At 47.3% G+C, this 13,390-nt stretch overlaps 1 protein-coding gene across 2 annotated transcripts in view; it reads right to left on the reverse strand.

Moving 5' to 3' along the window:
• The window catches only part of STXBP6 (syntaxin binding protein 6), a 242,185-nt gene extending 230,091 nt beyond the window's left edge, over nt 1–12,094 (reverse strand). The window contains exons 1-2 of one of the 2 annotated variants that reach the window (XM_032404853.1): nt 11,946–12,021; nt 11,408–11,567 (exon numbers count right to left, since the gene is read on the reverse strand). The gene's annotated coding sequence lies outside the window, so the exon portion shown is untranslated. Of the gene's footprint in view, nt 1–11,407; nt 11,568–11,945 lie in introns of both variants that reach the window. The other variant, XM_032404855.1, reaches the window with a different exon arrangement.
• Nucleotides 12,095–13,390: the final 1,296 nt, after the last annotated feature.

Raw genomic sequence — 13,390 nt, forward strand, 5'->3', positions numbered from 1 at the left:
CGCCAGAACGTTGAAAGGCCTGAAGCCTCTTCCATGAATAGCAGGGCCTCAGAGATTGTGTTTGGGAAGGACAAGTGCCCTGAAGCCTGACTGACTTCTGTCCCCTGGGGCAGTTCCTGGGGGTCTATAACAAGGATGGGGGGTGGGGGGACCAGACCTTCACCATCAGCACATGCTTTTCTGGCTGCAACATTCTGAAGTTCCTTTAACACTTTGTCTGAGGGGAGGTAGGGTGAGGAAAAGCAAAGCCAGTGGCCCTGGGGTAAGACAGAGCTAGGTTTGACTCCTAATCATGCTCTCTTTCTCTTTCTAAAATCTCTGACTTTCCATCCCTAAGGTGGGGACACTCAAGAGCAGTAAGCAGCTCCTAGGTTACTGTAAGGATGAGAAGAGATGGTGAAAGTGGGGCACTTAGTACAATGTCTTCTCCTCCCTGCGAAATCTTCCTTCTTCACCCCTGGAGGGAACTTCCTCCCTTATAGGTAAGCCTCAAAAATAAGGTTTTGTTTTTAAGTCACCCATGAAGCACCCTCCTGATTCACTGGACTGGGTTCTGGGAGGTCTTCTGTTATTTCCCAAAATCAAATACAGGCTCAAAGGGCATTTTTGAAACAAACTAAAAATAGACAAAACAAGGTACTCGAAGCAATTCCAAAAATGTTTTCAGCAACACTTCTGGAGTTGGGTGTACAATCATCCACAGTGACTGCCATAAAAGCCAAATTCATTTATAGGTTAAGTACTTTTAAGCTTTCAGGTGACCTCACAACTTTACAATTGCCATGAGTCACAACTTTTTAGCAAGTTCCACACTAAGGGCTTTATGCCTCTTCATATCCTCATCTACCTCATCCAGCTGTGACTCCCACAGTGGGGACTCTCCAGATACTATGTTGGAGAAAACAATCAGACACCACCAACAGGTGACCCCCATTACTACAGATTTCAAGGACTTCTCATAGATGTTTCTATGGAACTCTCTTTTTGTTTTAAAAAGTAAAACAGGGGTGCCTGGGTGGCTGAGTCAGTTAAGCGACTGCCTTCAGCTCAGGTCATGATCCCAGGGTCCTGGGATCGAATCCCGCATCGGGCTCCCTGCTCATCTGGGAGTCTGCTTCTCCCCCTCCCCCTGCTCATGCTATCTCTCTCGCTCACTCTCTTTTAAGTAAATAAATAAATCTTAAAAAAAAAAAAAAAAAGTAAAACAAACTACACAATTGAAAACCAGGCAAGAGACCTGAACAGGCACTTCACAAAAGAGGATATCCAACCAGCATACACATGCAAAGACACTAAGCTTCACGTGGTGATAAGGGAAATACGAACTGTAAGAAGAGACCTCTACACAAACATCTGAAATAGCTAAAATGAAAATGACTTCTCAAACTAAATATTGGCAAGAACGTGGAAAAAGGGAACTCCTGTTTCGCACCAGATGGGGCTATAAATTTGAGTGATGACATACTGGAAAACCTCTTGGCTGTATCTACTAAAGCTAAATGTACTCCTGTCACAAGACCCAGCAAGTATATCCACATGCACATACCAGCAATGCATACCTACGTGCACCAAAAGACCTATCTACATTAATGCTCACAGCAGCTTTATAACAGCCCCCAACTGGAAACAGCACAAATGTCCATAATTAAGAACTGTGGTATACTGATACAACAGAATATATAATCCAGCTTCTGCTCCATGAGCAATAGGCATGACTCTCACAACATTGCGAGAAAGAAGTCAGACACAAAAGAATACAAAAGAATAACCATACTATACAAAATTTAAAAATTGGCAAAAGTGACCCATAGTGTTAGAAGTCAGGACAGTGGCTACCATGGAGGAGGAGGTTACCAGCTGGCCCACGGAGAGATTCTGGGGTGCTAGTGGCACTTTCTCTCTTCATCTGTGTTAAGACTAAATGGATGTGTTCGTGGAGTGGAAATTCCCTACATCGGACCCGTGTAATCTGTGCTGGTTTCTGTGTGTATATAAAGTTTCAAAAAAACCCACTTTTTTTTTAAAGCAAACCCATCTAAATGCCTCCTGTGCAAAGCCAAACAGGGCAAACTTATTCAATTGTCCCTTAGTATAAATGTATGGGAGCGCTTGGGCCTAGTGCGAACAGCAAGAGGCACCGGGTCCCGCACCTCATCCGTGCCTGCCCCCAGCCCCGAACTGGGTGAGCCCATGACTCGGAGGGAGTTTGACTCCCTGGGCCTCACTGCTCTCATCTAGAGAAACCAGCGGGGTAATGATGAGTCTTGGATAAAATCCAGGGAGGGCACTCTGTAGACCATAAACTGGCAGGACATTATCACATACCACAGCAGACGCCGTTGAGAAGCCGGAGAACCTGCGGAGAGTTAGGGAGATTTTGAGGAGCTCTGGGGGGTTCCTTTCAAGAGTTTTAGGGGCCAGTAGCGTAGGTTCTTTATTCATGAAATTTCCTTTCAATGCCAACATGAGTTATCACACTTTCCGTTTGCACAGCTGTCTCATGAACTGCTCTGTAATAAGCTTTCCATCATAAACAGCACTTTTCAGCCCACATTTGGAAATGATACACACTCTTCAACTGTAAAATAAGGGTAAGTACCCAACAGTACCCGTCTCTGAGGGTGGGTCGTGCAGACAAAAGGAATCAGTATTTGTGAAGTGCTTAGAATCGTGTACAATGTTAGCACATAATAATCTCTAGGGAAATGTTAAATACTAAAAGTAAGAGACTGACAGAAAAACTAATGGACTACACAATGGAGGGGAATCCCGGAAGAAAGCAGCTGTCCAGCTCAGTCTATTTCTATTGATTCTCCCCTACATGTCAGACATGCTAGGCCCCCGGGATACAAAAACCGAAGATCCCAGCCTTGGGAGGAGTTCACAGCCCAGTGGATAAAAATCAGCTACTGGACAGATCAGTGACTACGTGGTTGGCAATGTGGATGAATTTGGAAATACGTCCATTTTATGAGCATTGGGCTCTTTTTATAAGCATCAAATATCTACCTTTAGGGTAGGGTTGTTGTTTTTTTTTAAACTATTGTTATAGTTGCATAACGATTTAATTTTAAAAGGCCTTAATTCAGGAACACCCAGCTTTATATACCGCTCCTCCTCAGCAGCAGGACAGCTTCCTTATTGCGACTTAATGATAGGGTAGAGGAAATTCTTGGAGGATAATATGAACTTCTCAACCACTAGATACTGCTGGCCTTCACCTGACACTGTGTGAAGCAACGTTTTCCCCGGGCGGTCTGAAAACAGAGAGCTGGGTGATGCAGACCCTCCCTGACCAAGTCTCCTTACCCACCACGGTCATGAGAGGCAACGGGATTAGCGCACACACCCTCACTCGCCTCAGAAATCGGATCTTTCCCACTTCCGAGCAACACTCCACCTCCACCTTCTGGAAGGACAGTAAGTGCCAGTGAGGCCTAGTGTGTTGGGCTTCAACCTGATTATCTTGTCTTTGATTATTTGATGTTGGTGCGATGACTAGCCCTAGCACTGTAACAAAGCGAACAATCTCGTTCTCTTCAAAATCGGGCATGAAAGATCCACACGTGTCAATCCACAAAACAGTCAAACAAGAGGGTGAAATGGGGCCTCACAGGATAAATTACCATTGTAGGGAATGCAAGGGAATGCAAGGAATCGCAGGCTGTGAAGGCTTGGAAACTAGTTGATTTACTGCACTTGGGGTTTTGTTAAAACCTTAGGAGCTATTCGTGTCTATTTTTTCCCAGCAGAAAGTGAAAAGGATCTGTCCACCTAATTGAAATGTAAACACAATCTCTTATTTCCTCTCACTTCAAATGATGATAAAGGAGATGGAAACAAAAGTTAGCAAGGCCCGACTCACCTTGTGTAACCCCACGCAGATGCCACTAGTTCAGCCAGCACTGGGGAGTGATGGGGCATCCTCTTAGAGCTCAGAAAGCCCTCACAGGCCCTATTCATGCCAGCCTCAAGAACCAGCCCCATGAGCCAGGCCGGCCGGAGCTACTGGTGTCCCCAGGAACACCAAGGAAATGGAGACCCCGTGAGGGCAAGTAACACAGGCCCCAGGTTGGAAAATTACAGCCAGTGCCAACATTTAGTTCCTACTTCTTCCTCGTCACTTGTTTCCCATTAACTTAATTCAATCCAAACTTTCCCCAGTTAATAGACTCATGGAAGGCAAATTAACGAAGCGCCTAGATTTTCTAAAGTCAACAATGAAGCAAATATTTTCACCCTCATCCCCAGAAACTTTCACCCATGCTGCTCATGAAGTGCAGTGATTTGCATCTTAGCTCCCTTCGTTTCCGCTCGTCTGGGAAGGAGATAAAGGTCACTAAGTGAGTAGGGGGAAGGCAGCTAGGCAGGGATGGGCAGAGACCACCATACTAAGGAATGGGAGCATCAACTGAGCAGCTCAGGGATGACCTTCTGGTCAAATAGAAACCAACACTGGGGTGCCCGAGTGTCTCAGTCAGTTAAGCATCTGCCTTCAGCTTAGGTCATGATCCCGCGGTCCTGGGATCGAGTCCCACGTCAGGCTCCCTGCTCAGCAGGGAGTCTGCTTCTCCCACTCCCTCTACCACTCCCCCTGCTTGTGCTCTCTTGCTCTCAAACAAATAGAATCTTTAAAAAAATAAAATACTTGTGCTCTCTCTCTCAAATAAATAAAATCTTAAAAAGAAAAAAAAAAAAGGAGAAATCAACTCCATCAAAGCCGAGTAAAGACTCAACACCTAAAAGTTATCCGGACTCAGCTGAGACTAGCATAGTGACTTTACCAAAGCTACGGTAATTTGAAAACCAATAAGCAAATGAATCCTGAGGACCAGGATTCATATTTCATCCCTTCCATCCTCTCCCCACCCAAACCCCATCCACACAAATCAAAAACCTCCATGAAGCCCTTGGCTTTCTTCCATATATTCTTTTCCCTTAGTCCTAACCATGGAATTCTTAGCCCTTGAAGGAAGGAGAAGGCAAACAGGCAGCGTTCCAGGCCCATCAGGTTAGGCACTTTTCTGTGAGCTAGGTCTCACTCTGATGTTACAGATAAGAAAGCTGTAGCTCAGATGTGACTTACCTTGCCCAAGTTCCCAAGCAAATTAGTGGCAGAGCCACTATTCAGAGCTACTCAGCTCTGTTTTAGTCCAAAGCCATCTGCTCCACACTGCATCGGCTTCTACTCAGAGTGATCCATGGCCCAGCACCAACCACGGCTGTGGGAGCTTGTTATAACTGCAGGATCTCCGGCCCCAAACCAGGCCTATGGAATCAGACTCAGCACTTTAACAAGATCCCCGGGTGTTTGTGCCCATGAGTTTGAGAAGGCCAGCTATGTCACAGTGCTGAGGAGGGAAGAAACATCTCTGCTGGCGGGATGGCAGCCTCAGCTCCAGTGGTGTTAAAAACCCCTGTAGTATCATGACTCTTGGATCCAAATACACTGATGTTGTGTAATGCCGAGTAGCACCTGAACCATGTTTCAGACAGATTTTTTTTTTTTTTAAGGGCAGTCTTGACAGAGCTCCACAAACGAACTGGAAGATGACACTAAGACATCTATCATAGTCAAATCTTAAGGGAGAAGCTAAGCCTAGTGCCCTTTGGTGGTTCACAGTAAGGAAGCCCACATATGGAATTCGTCTCTGGAGGGAAGTCCAGAAACATACTCCAATCTGAAGATCCCAAGGCCACAAAAACTATCCCACTGACTCAGGAGCCACTTGGAACAAAGTGCTTTTAATTCAGCGCAAGGACTTTGGATCAAAGAGTCACAGGAAAACCCTAGAAAGACCCCAAGACAAGCAAGGACAAAGGAATCATCTAGGTATTTTTTTTCCCAAAAAGAAAATCTGGCCTGAAACGAATACGCTATTCCTAGATCTCTCTGACCACTTTTTTCTTACCATTCTCCTTTCACTCCAGGCTTCTTGCCTTTTTATTGTGATAGAATTCATACCCCATAAAATTCACCCTTTTAGAGAGTCCAATTCAATAGTTTGTAGAGTATTCACAAAGTTGTGTAATTATCACCTCTCTAATTCCAGAAACATTTTTCATCACCCCAAAAGGAAATCTGTACCCATCAATAATCACTCCCCATTCCCCCCCACCCCCATGCCCCGGCAAACCGCTAATGTACCTTCTGTCACTATGGATTTGCCTATTCTGGACATTTCATACAAATGGAATCATACGACAGTGGCCCTTTGTGTCTGGCTTCTTCCACATAGCATGTTTTCAAGGTTCATCCATGTAGCACGAATCAAACTTCATTCCTTTGTATGGCTGAATGGTATTCCATTGTATGGATACCCCACACTTTGTTTATCCATTCATCAGCGGGTGGGCATCTGGGCTGTTTCCACCTTTTGGCTGTTACAAATAATGCTGTTGTGAACATTTGTGTCCAGGCGTTTGTGTGAACATGTTTTCTGTTCTCTTAGGTATATGCCCAGGATTGAACCTGGCCCTCAGGTACCTCTGTGTTTAACATTTTGAGGAACTGCCTGTCTTCCAGAGCAGCTGCACTACTACGTTCCCACCACCAATGTAACGTAGGAGGGTTCCTATTTTTCCACAGCCTCACCAACAATTGTTCTTCTATGTCTTTTTGATCACAGCCATCCTGATGGGTGTGAGGTGATACATGGTTTTGATTTGTATTTCCCTAATGACTAATGGCGTCCACCATCTTTTCATTCACTTATTGACATTTGTATATCTTCTTTGAAGAAATGTCTATTTAAAGCCTTTGCCCATTTTAAAATCGGGTTGCCTTTTTAACCACTGAGTGGTAAGACTTCTTCCTTCATGCTATTTTTTGAAACTCCAGTCACACCCTCTCTTCCTGGAAAGCTCTTCTTCCAAATACCCAAGACTCTTCGGCGGGACTTCCCTCTGTATTTGGACCCGCTGTCCCCTAAAGGCCTAGACACACTTTGAGTCTCTCTTGGTTCCCAGGTGCCCTTCCTTGTTTTTAATCTGAGTGTTGGGCCCTCCTCTTTCTCCACAAGTAGCTCTTCTGTGGTCCCCAGAACTCATGGCTACTTCAGTGAATTCACAGAATCAAGAAAGAGCAACAGGTTCTTTGACCACCAACACAGACTCACTCAGTCTCACTCTGTGTGAGGCATGATCCTTTTCCTGTGTGCTCTGAAAATTATTTACATTCAGGCACAGGCACAAGCCTTCATACTCCTGCTCCATTATGCCACCAACCTAAAACGCCCCTTCTCTTCTCTACAAAAGTACAACCACCCATCATTTACATTTTCACAGTTTATCCCCGCCATGGAGATTTTCTTTGCCACCACAGGTTAAAATGGTTTCTCTCCACCCTGAAATATAGTAATCACCTACAGACTCCATTAATCAATCGATACTCATTATTTAATGAATGCCCCTATATCATAGGGATAAACTAGGTGAAACCAGCCCACCCATAGTTGATGTTAATTATCATATTAGAATTGTTGGGATGTGCTACTTTGGTAATGGAGTATTAGAAGATCCACACATAACCTCAAAAATGTTGCATTCTGGGAAACGTTTAATTGAATAAATATAACCAAGATTTTGTTGTTGAGACTTTTAACTCAGAGACTTTGATATGATGATGCACATGTTGAGAATCTCTAAGAGCGAAAAATAACAGGCAGCGCTTCTACATTGATCTGCCCTTTTCAAGAGCACACCTATTAACCACCACCCCAACAGGATTCTTCTGATGTACTCTGGAAACTGCTAAGCTAATTCAATTGCTGCTTAATTCTATCAGCTGGACAGCATGCAGTGGAAACCATATTTTCTACCTGCATAAGGAATCAAATTTGCTTTGTTTTAGAATATTGTCAATTGGAAGTCACTCTATTTCCATGTCAGTTTACAGAAAAAGAAAAAAACACACATTAAAAGTGTTCATAATTTTGAAGACCCATCCAGATTTCTGAAATTGGAAAATGATAAAATGTGGAGGAAAAAATGTATTTTAGAATTGCATTAGCACCATACAACCCAAGTTTTAGTTTAAGCACGCTCTAGGAAGGTGGTGGAGAACAGTGTTCCCGGAACGGGCTGTGACTCTCTCTGACCCAGAACCATCCAAGGACCAAAGAGAAATAAGGTATCGTAAGGACAGTCTCACAACAGACTTACCCAAGGGAGCGAAGATACCAAGTGGTCATGTGCTAAGAAAAGCTAATGACAGAGATAAGGAAAGAAGCCTCCCCCACACTGGAAAAGCAAGCCTAGCAGGGAAAAGTAGGGGTAACACCCAAAATATAAACATCAAGTTATGGGAAAGAATTTTAAAATAGAAACATTCCCTACTCATGTTAAGTAGGAGAAACCATTTAAATTAGCTAGTGAATCTGAAGAATTACAACCAGAAGGTGTTTCTTCACTGTGTGCTGATTACCATCAGGAAGACAGGCAGGGGCCTTGCAGTTTTATCTACTAAAACACTAAATGGTACACTTGAGTTTTTGAATAGGTCTCTGATTTTACTGATAGGTCTTTCTAGTGCTAATCATATTAAAACTAAAACAAAGCACAAATGGAGAGCTAAGATAAAGCATGTGGTCAGCCGGGATTCTGTTTGGCAAGGCAACACAAGAACTTATTAAAGTGTTCATCTCCTCTTACACCTAGTCATTTGGGTGCTACATAAACCTTATTTTTTCTGTAGGATGTCATCTCAGGAGCCCTCCCAACTCAAGCAGGCTCCCTCCCAAGGCCTCTCTGATACAAAGAAGTTAAAGTTCAAGGCCACAACTAGTCATGGTGGGCTCTCAGCCCAGCACGCTAGCTTGGGGGACAAGGAGAAGAGCTTAAGATTGGGTTGTGCCAAACAGTGCTTGATTATCAGCGAAATGATACAGAGAGGCTGATACTGCACCGCTGTCCTGAAAGTCAGCCTTTCTCCCCCTCAGAGTGAGAGAGGATCTCAGTCACGGACGACACCACCATTCGACAGAGGAAGGGAAGGCCTCTGCCAGGTCTCACCACGACAGAACATCTGTCATAGAGTATACTTCACCTTCCCCCACCCCGCCAGGTCTGGGTAAGCCGTTCATTCAGAGAAGGCACCACATTGCCAGGGTTTTTTTTTTTTAACACTTGCTTATTCGACCTGATCTCCAATCTTAAGGTTCAAGCTGCCCTAACTTTATGCATCCCCTCCACACAAATGTCTGAGATCCCCAAAGAAAGGAAGAGGGTAGTTGTTGGATTTATAAATATTGGGGTCACCAATCTCAGTCTACTCAGGAGTCACCTAGTAACCAGGGACTGAGGATTTTACAGTGTGTGATTTCTGTGTGGGTAAAATGCATTCATTTGAAGAGCAATCAGAATTACAAAACTGGACAATGGTAAGTGACACAGGTACTGGAAATATAAAATGTTTTAGGTAAGTTCCAAAACACCCTGTCTTATGTGAAGTATTAAAATAATTGCATTTCAGAACAAACCTCACCTCTGTCTTTCTCTCTCTCACACACATCCCTCCCTGCCGTCAGTGATTTTATTGGCATGGTCCCTGGACTTAGCAGCACTGGCATCATCTGGAACTAGTTAGAGATACAAATTCTTGGGCCCCCCTACCTCCACCCTAGACCTAAAGAATCAGAGACTCTGCCAGCACAGGCCAGCAATCTTTGTTTTAACAAGCCCTCCAGTTGACTCTGATGCTCATGCTTGAGAATCCCTGCCCTAGGATTAGGGAAGATGCAGCACCAGGGAGGCTCAGGAGCCCGATTAAACCCTTACTAGCTGAGTGAGAGGAAATCCCACCCATTCTTGTCTCTGGTGACTATTGGCTCTTAATCTCAGACTGATGAGGGGTTGAGTCCTTAGTTCAAGGTCACTGTTGGAGACCAAGTCAGAGCTCCAGCCCAGGGTCTGCTGACTCATCAGCCTTAGGTGTCTTCACAGGGGTCTAGCTGACATGCCAATTCTGGGGCCCAGAACTCTGAACATTGGTAAGGCAACCCTGGAGCTCTCCTAATCTACATCATGCTTCTTCCCTCAGATAAATATGAGAGCTCGAGCCTCAATCCTTAAAATCAAGAGAGGTGGATTTTAGGAAAAGAAAAAAAAAAAAAAAGATACACAGCTATTTCCAAAGACCTGAGCAACTAAGCCTCTTGGTGAGGAGTGGGTAGAGAGGAGAAGAGTTAGGTGTCTTGGTATAATTAAAAGAATTCATTAATTCAGAAAAACTGAGTAAAGAGCACAGCCACAATAAGACCTGAACGGTGCTTTCAAGTTTTCTTAGAACCTTCATTTCTATTATCTCACCCAAGTCTCAAACAATCCTGCAATGAAAGGAGATAAGGCCCCTAGCGTCCCCATTTGATAGAAGAGGAAACTGAAGTTCAGAGTGGCTACTTGTCTATCAGCTATCAAGCTAAAACTTGACCTCAGGTCTGACTCTAGAACCTGTGTACCCACGCCATGTGATTTCCACAGCTGGAAATCTGCCCCAAAGCAGATTAACCCCAAGGAAAAAGCAAAAAGAAAAACATACAGCAGAAATGGTGAGCCCCTAAAGCATGGCACTGGAGCAGTGTGTAGGGGCCCCTTTAAGAACTTAACACACAAACCCAACAGCCAAGGTGTTCAGCCAAAAAAGAAAAAAAAGGGAGAGAAAGAGAGAGGCATATTTCTAGCCTGCATAATCATTTCTGGACCAATTCCCACTAGCAGCCTCTGAGGCGAACAGCGGCTCACCGCCTGGCTGAAGCTCCTCCACCACCACTAGCCGCCTCCCCCCCCCCCCCCCCCGGGTTATGACAGCGCAGCTCTGACTTGTGCGCAGGCAAAACCCCAAAACTCAAAACAAGAAGTGAAAAAAGTGGAGCTAGAAGAAACCAGCAGCATCCTCCACACCCTGGCAATCTGCACAATGCCAGTTCCAGGGTCCTGGGGTAGCCTGCAATGCGATGTTAGGAGCCCGAGGGGTGAGGCGGACATTCTGGTGGACCCACTGGCCCTATTCTTTCCCACCGAGTGTCTGAGGAAGAATAATAAAAGAGAGGATTCGTTATGAAGTCCTGGGGCCATAGCCCAAGGTAGATACAATCCAGGCACCCTCTCCTAAGGAGCAGAATGTCAACTCAAACTCTCCACCTGGTCCTTCCCTTCAAGTCCTGTCCTCTGCGAAGACGAACAGGATGGGGTTGGCGGGGTGCTGTAAACCTGAGGAAAGGCTGGAGGAGAAACTGTACCATCCGCCTACCCCAGACATGTTGCCCCATGTGCGTGGGGCTCGATTCCGACCCGCGCTACCCGCGCTAACTCGGAACCCAGCGCCCTTGACCACGTCGGAGGTTGGGGAGGGGGCAGCGCCCAGTTACACGCCCTGGAGGTAGGGAGCCGTGCCGCCCGGACAGCCTACCTCAGTTTTGGCAGGAATGATTTTCCTAGAAGACGCCACAGAAGCGAAGATCTGGTGATTCGCGGATTTCAGCCAGGGGTGAAGAACTCAGCCCAGGGGGGCAGCGACCCACTCGGCTCCTCCACACTGGGACCTCGGGGCGGCACCCTCGGGACTCATCCTACCGCGGGGACAGTGCGGAAAGAAGGGCTCCATCCTCAACTTTCTCGGAGGAAACTGCTCCGCTCCGCGGCTTGCCCAACCCTTCCCGCACACCGGGTCCCAGGTCTGGGGAGAACCAGGGACCGAGTCCCTCACTGCGCGCACAAAGCAGCTGCGCCTGGGCGCGCAGTCCCCTCTCCCGCCGCCCGCCAACTTGAACGCGTATCTCTGGGCGCCTGCCTACTCCTCTGGCCCCGCAACGGGATCGCTGCCCCGGCCACCCGCATCGAACCGAGCGCGGGGCGCCCTGACCGCCGCGGCTGCTGCAGCCGCATCTCCCCCCACCCCCGGCCTGGCCTCTGCCTCGCCCGCCCGGGGCCCCACGCCCCGGCCCTACCGTGCAGCCCGGCTGGTGCCCGGGCAGTGCCAGTGCGCGGCACGCGTCCCAGCCGGCGAGGCTCCTCCCCGGGGGCTGTCCCGCGCGGGGCTCCGGGCTCCGGACAAGGCTCGGCCCGCCCGGGCGCTGGCTCGCCGCCGCTCGCGGCTCCCGCGCCGGCTCCCGCTGCCGCGCGCCCAGAGCGGGGGGGGGGGGGGGGGGAACTCCCGGCAACTCCAACTCCGGGCGCTGGAGCTCCAGCTGCAGCCGCGCGCCCGCCCGCCGCCGAGTGCGAGCGCCTGCGAAGCAAACCTGCCCCCGCGGCCGCCTCTGAGCATGCCCAGTGCTGCCGGGGGCGAGCCCGAGCGCCCTGGCCCGGGGCAGAGAGCTGCGGCTGGGGGCCGGGGACCCGCCCCGGGCTCCGGACCGCGGGACGTGGGGCGGGGGAGGGAGGGACGGGCCAGTGCCTGGGAGGGGGCCCTGGAGCCAAGCACCGGGGGGGGGGGGGAATCGTGTGCGGAGGGCAATGCAAGTTTCACGGGTTGTGAGAAGTTTGTGGGCTGGAAAGGTAAGCTGCTTCTGTGAGTCTCTCTGCAAGACTGTTTGAAAGGACAAGGAAGTATTTATTCTAACAGTAGAGAACGAGTGGATCAAGCACATGGGTTTTATCCAGTGCACTCAAGCCTGGGGTTGCAAACCCAAAGCGCTAACGGGGCCTGGCAGGTAATGCAAGTAAGTGAGCCAGCTAGGACGCGGAGCGGTGGAGAGGGCTCTAAAGGCACACACTGTTCTAAACGCCCAGTGCTGTCGTGGAAGAATTCAGGCCTACCTTTGCTAGATTTTCTGATTTTTCAAGGAATGACAGAAAGTTCGTTTTTTTTCTCATGGAAAACATCCTGATTTTTACATCTTGATAACAAGTACAGGTTTTTAACAACACTGGAGCAAACAAAATATACCTGGGTTCCTTCCCTGCTCGGCCCCACAGAGAGCTAATTTGAGGATTGTGATTTCTGCATTTTTTTTAGCAAAGAGGTGCTGAGTGCCCACTGTGGTTTAGGAAGGCACTGGAAAGGATCCAAGATGATTCAGATGGCCATCAAAGTCCTACCAGTTACTAAGGGAAATGGGTTTTCCAGACAGAAGAGGGCTAGGGATAGGTGCTGGGGCATTCGAGAATAGAAGTTACTGGTGTGGAAAGGGGTAATGAGAACTAACTTTTGGGAAACATCATTAATAAAAGTATCCAAGGGGGAAGTCACTGCAGGATCAGTTAACAGTGCCCTGCAGAGGCATTTTGGAGTCTGAAGAAAAAGGAAAAACCTACTGGACCCTGTCTTTATTTTAAATTTTGATATTTTTCATCATGCACTTTTTGCATTAATTTTTAAAATATTGCATCAAAATATTTATAATGGTTTCTGAGTTCCTTGACATCCCCTTAAGTTTTGTAGCACACCTCACCC

The sequence above is a fragment of the Phoca vitulina genome, unplaced genomic scaffold, assembly GCF_004348235.1.
Source record: "Phoca vitulina isolate PV1807 unplaced genomic scaffold, GSC_HSeal_1.0 scaffold7, whole genome shotgun sequence".
Classification (NCBI taxonomy): Eukaryota; Metazoa; Chordata; class Mammalia; order Carnivora; family Phocidae; genus Phoca; species Phoca vitulina.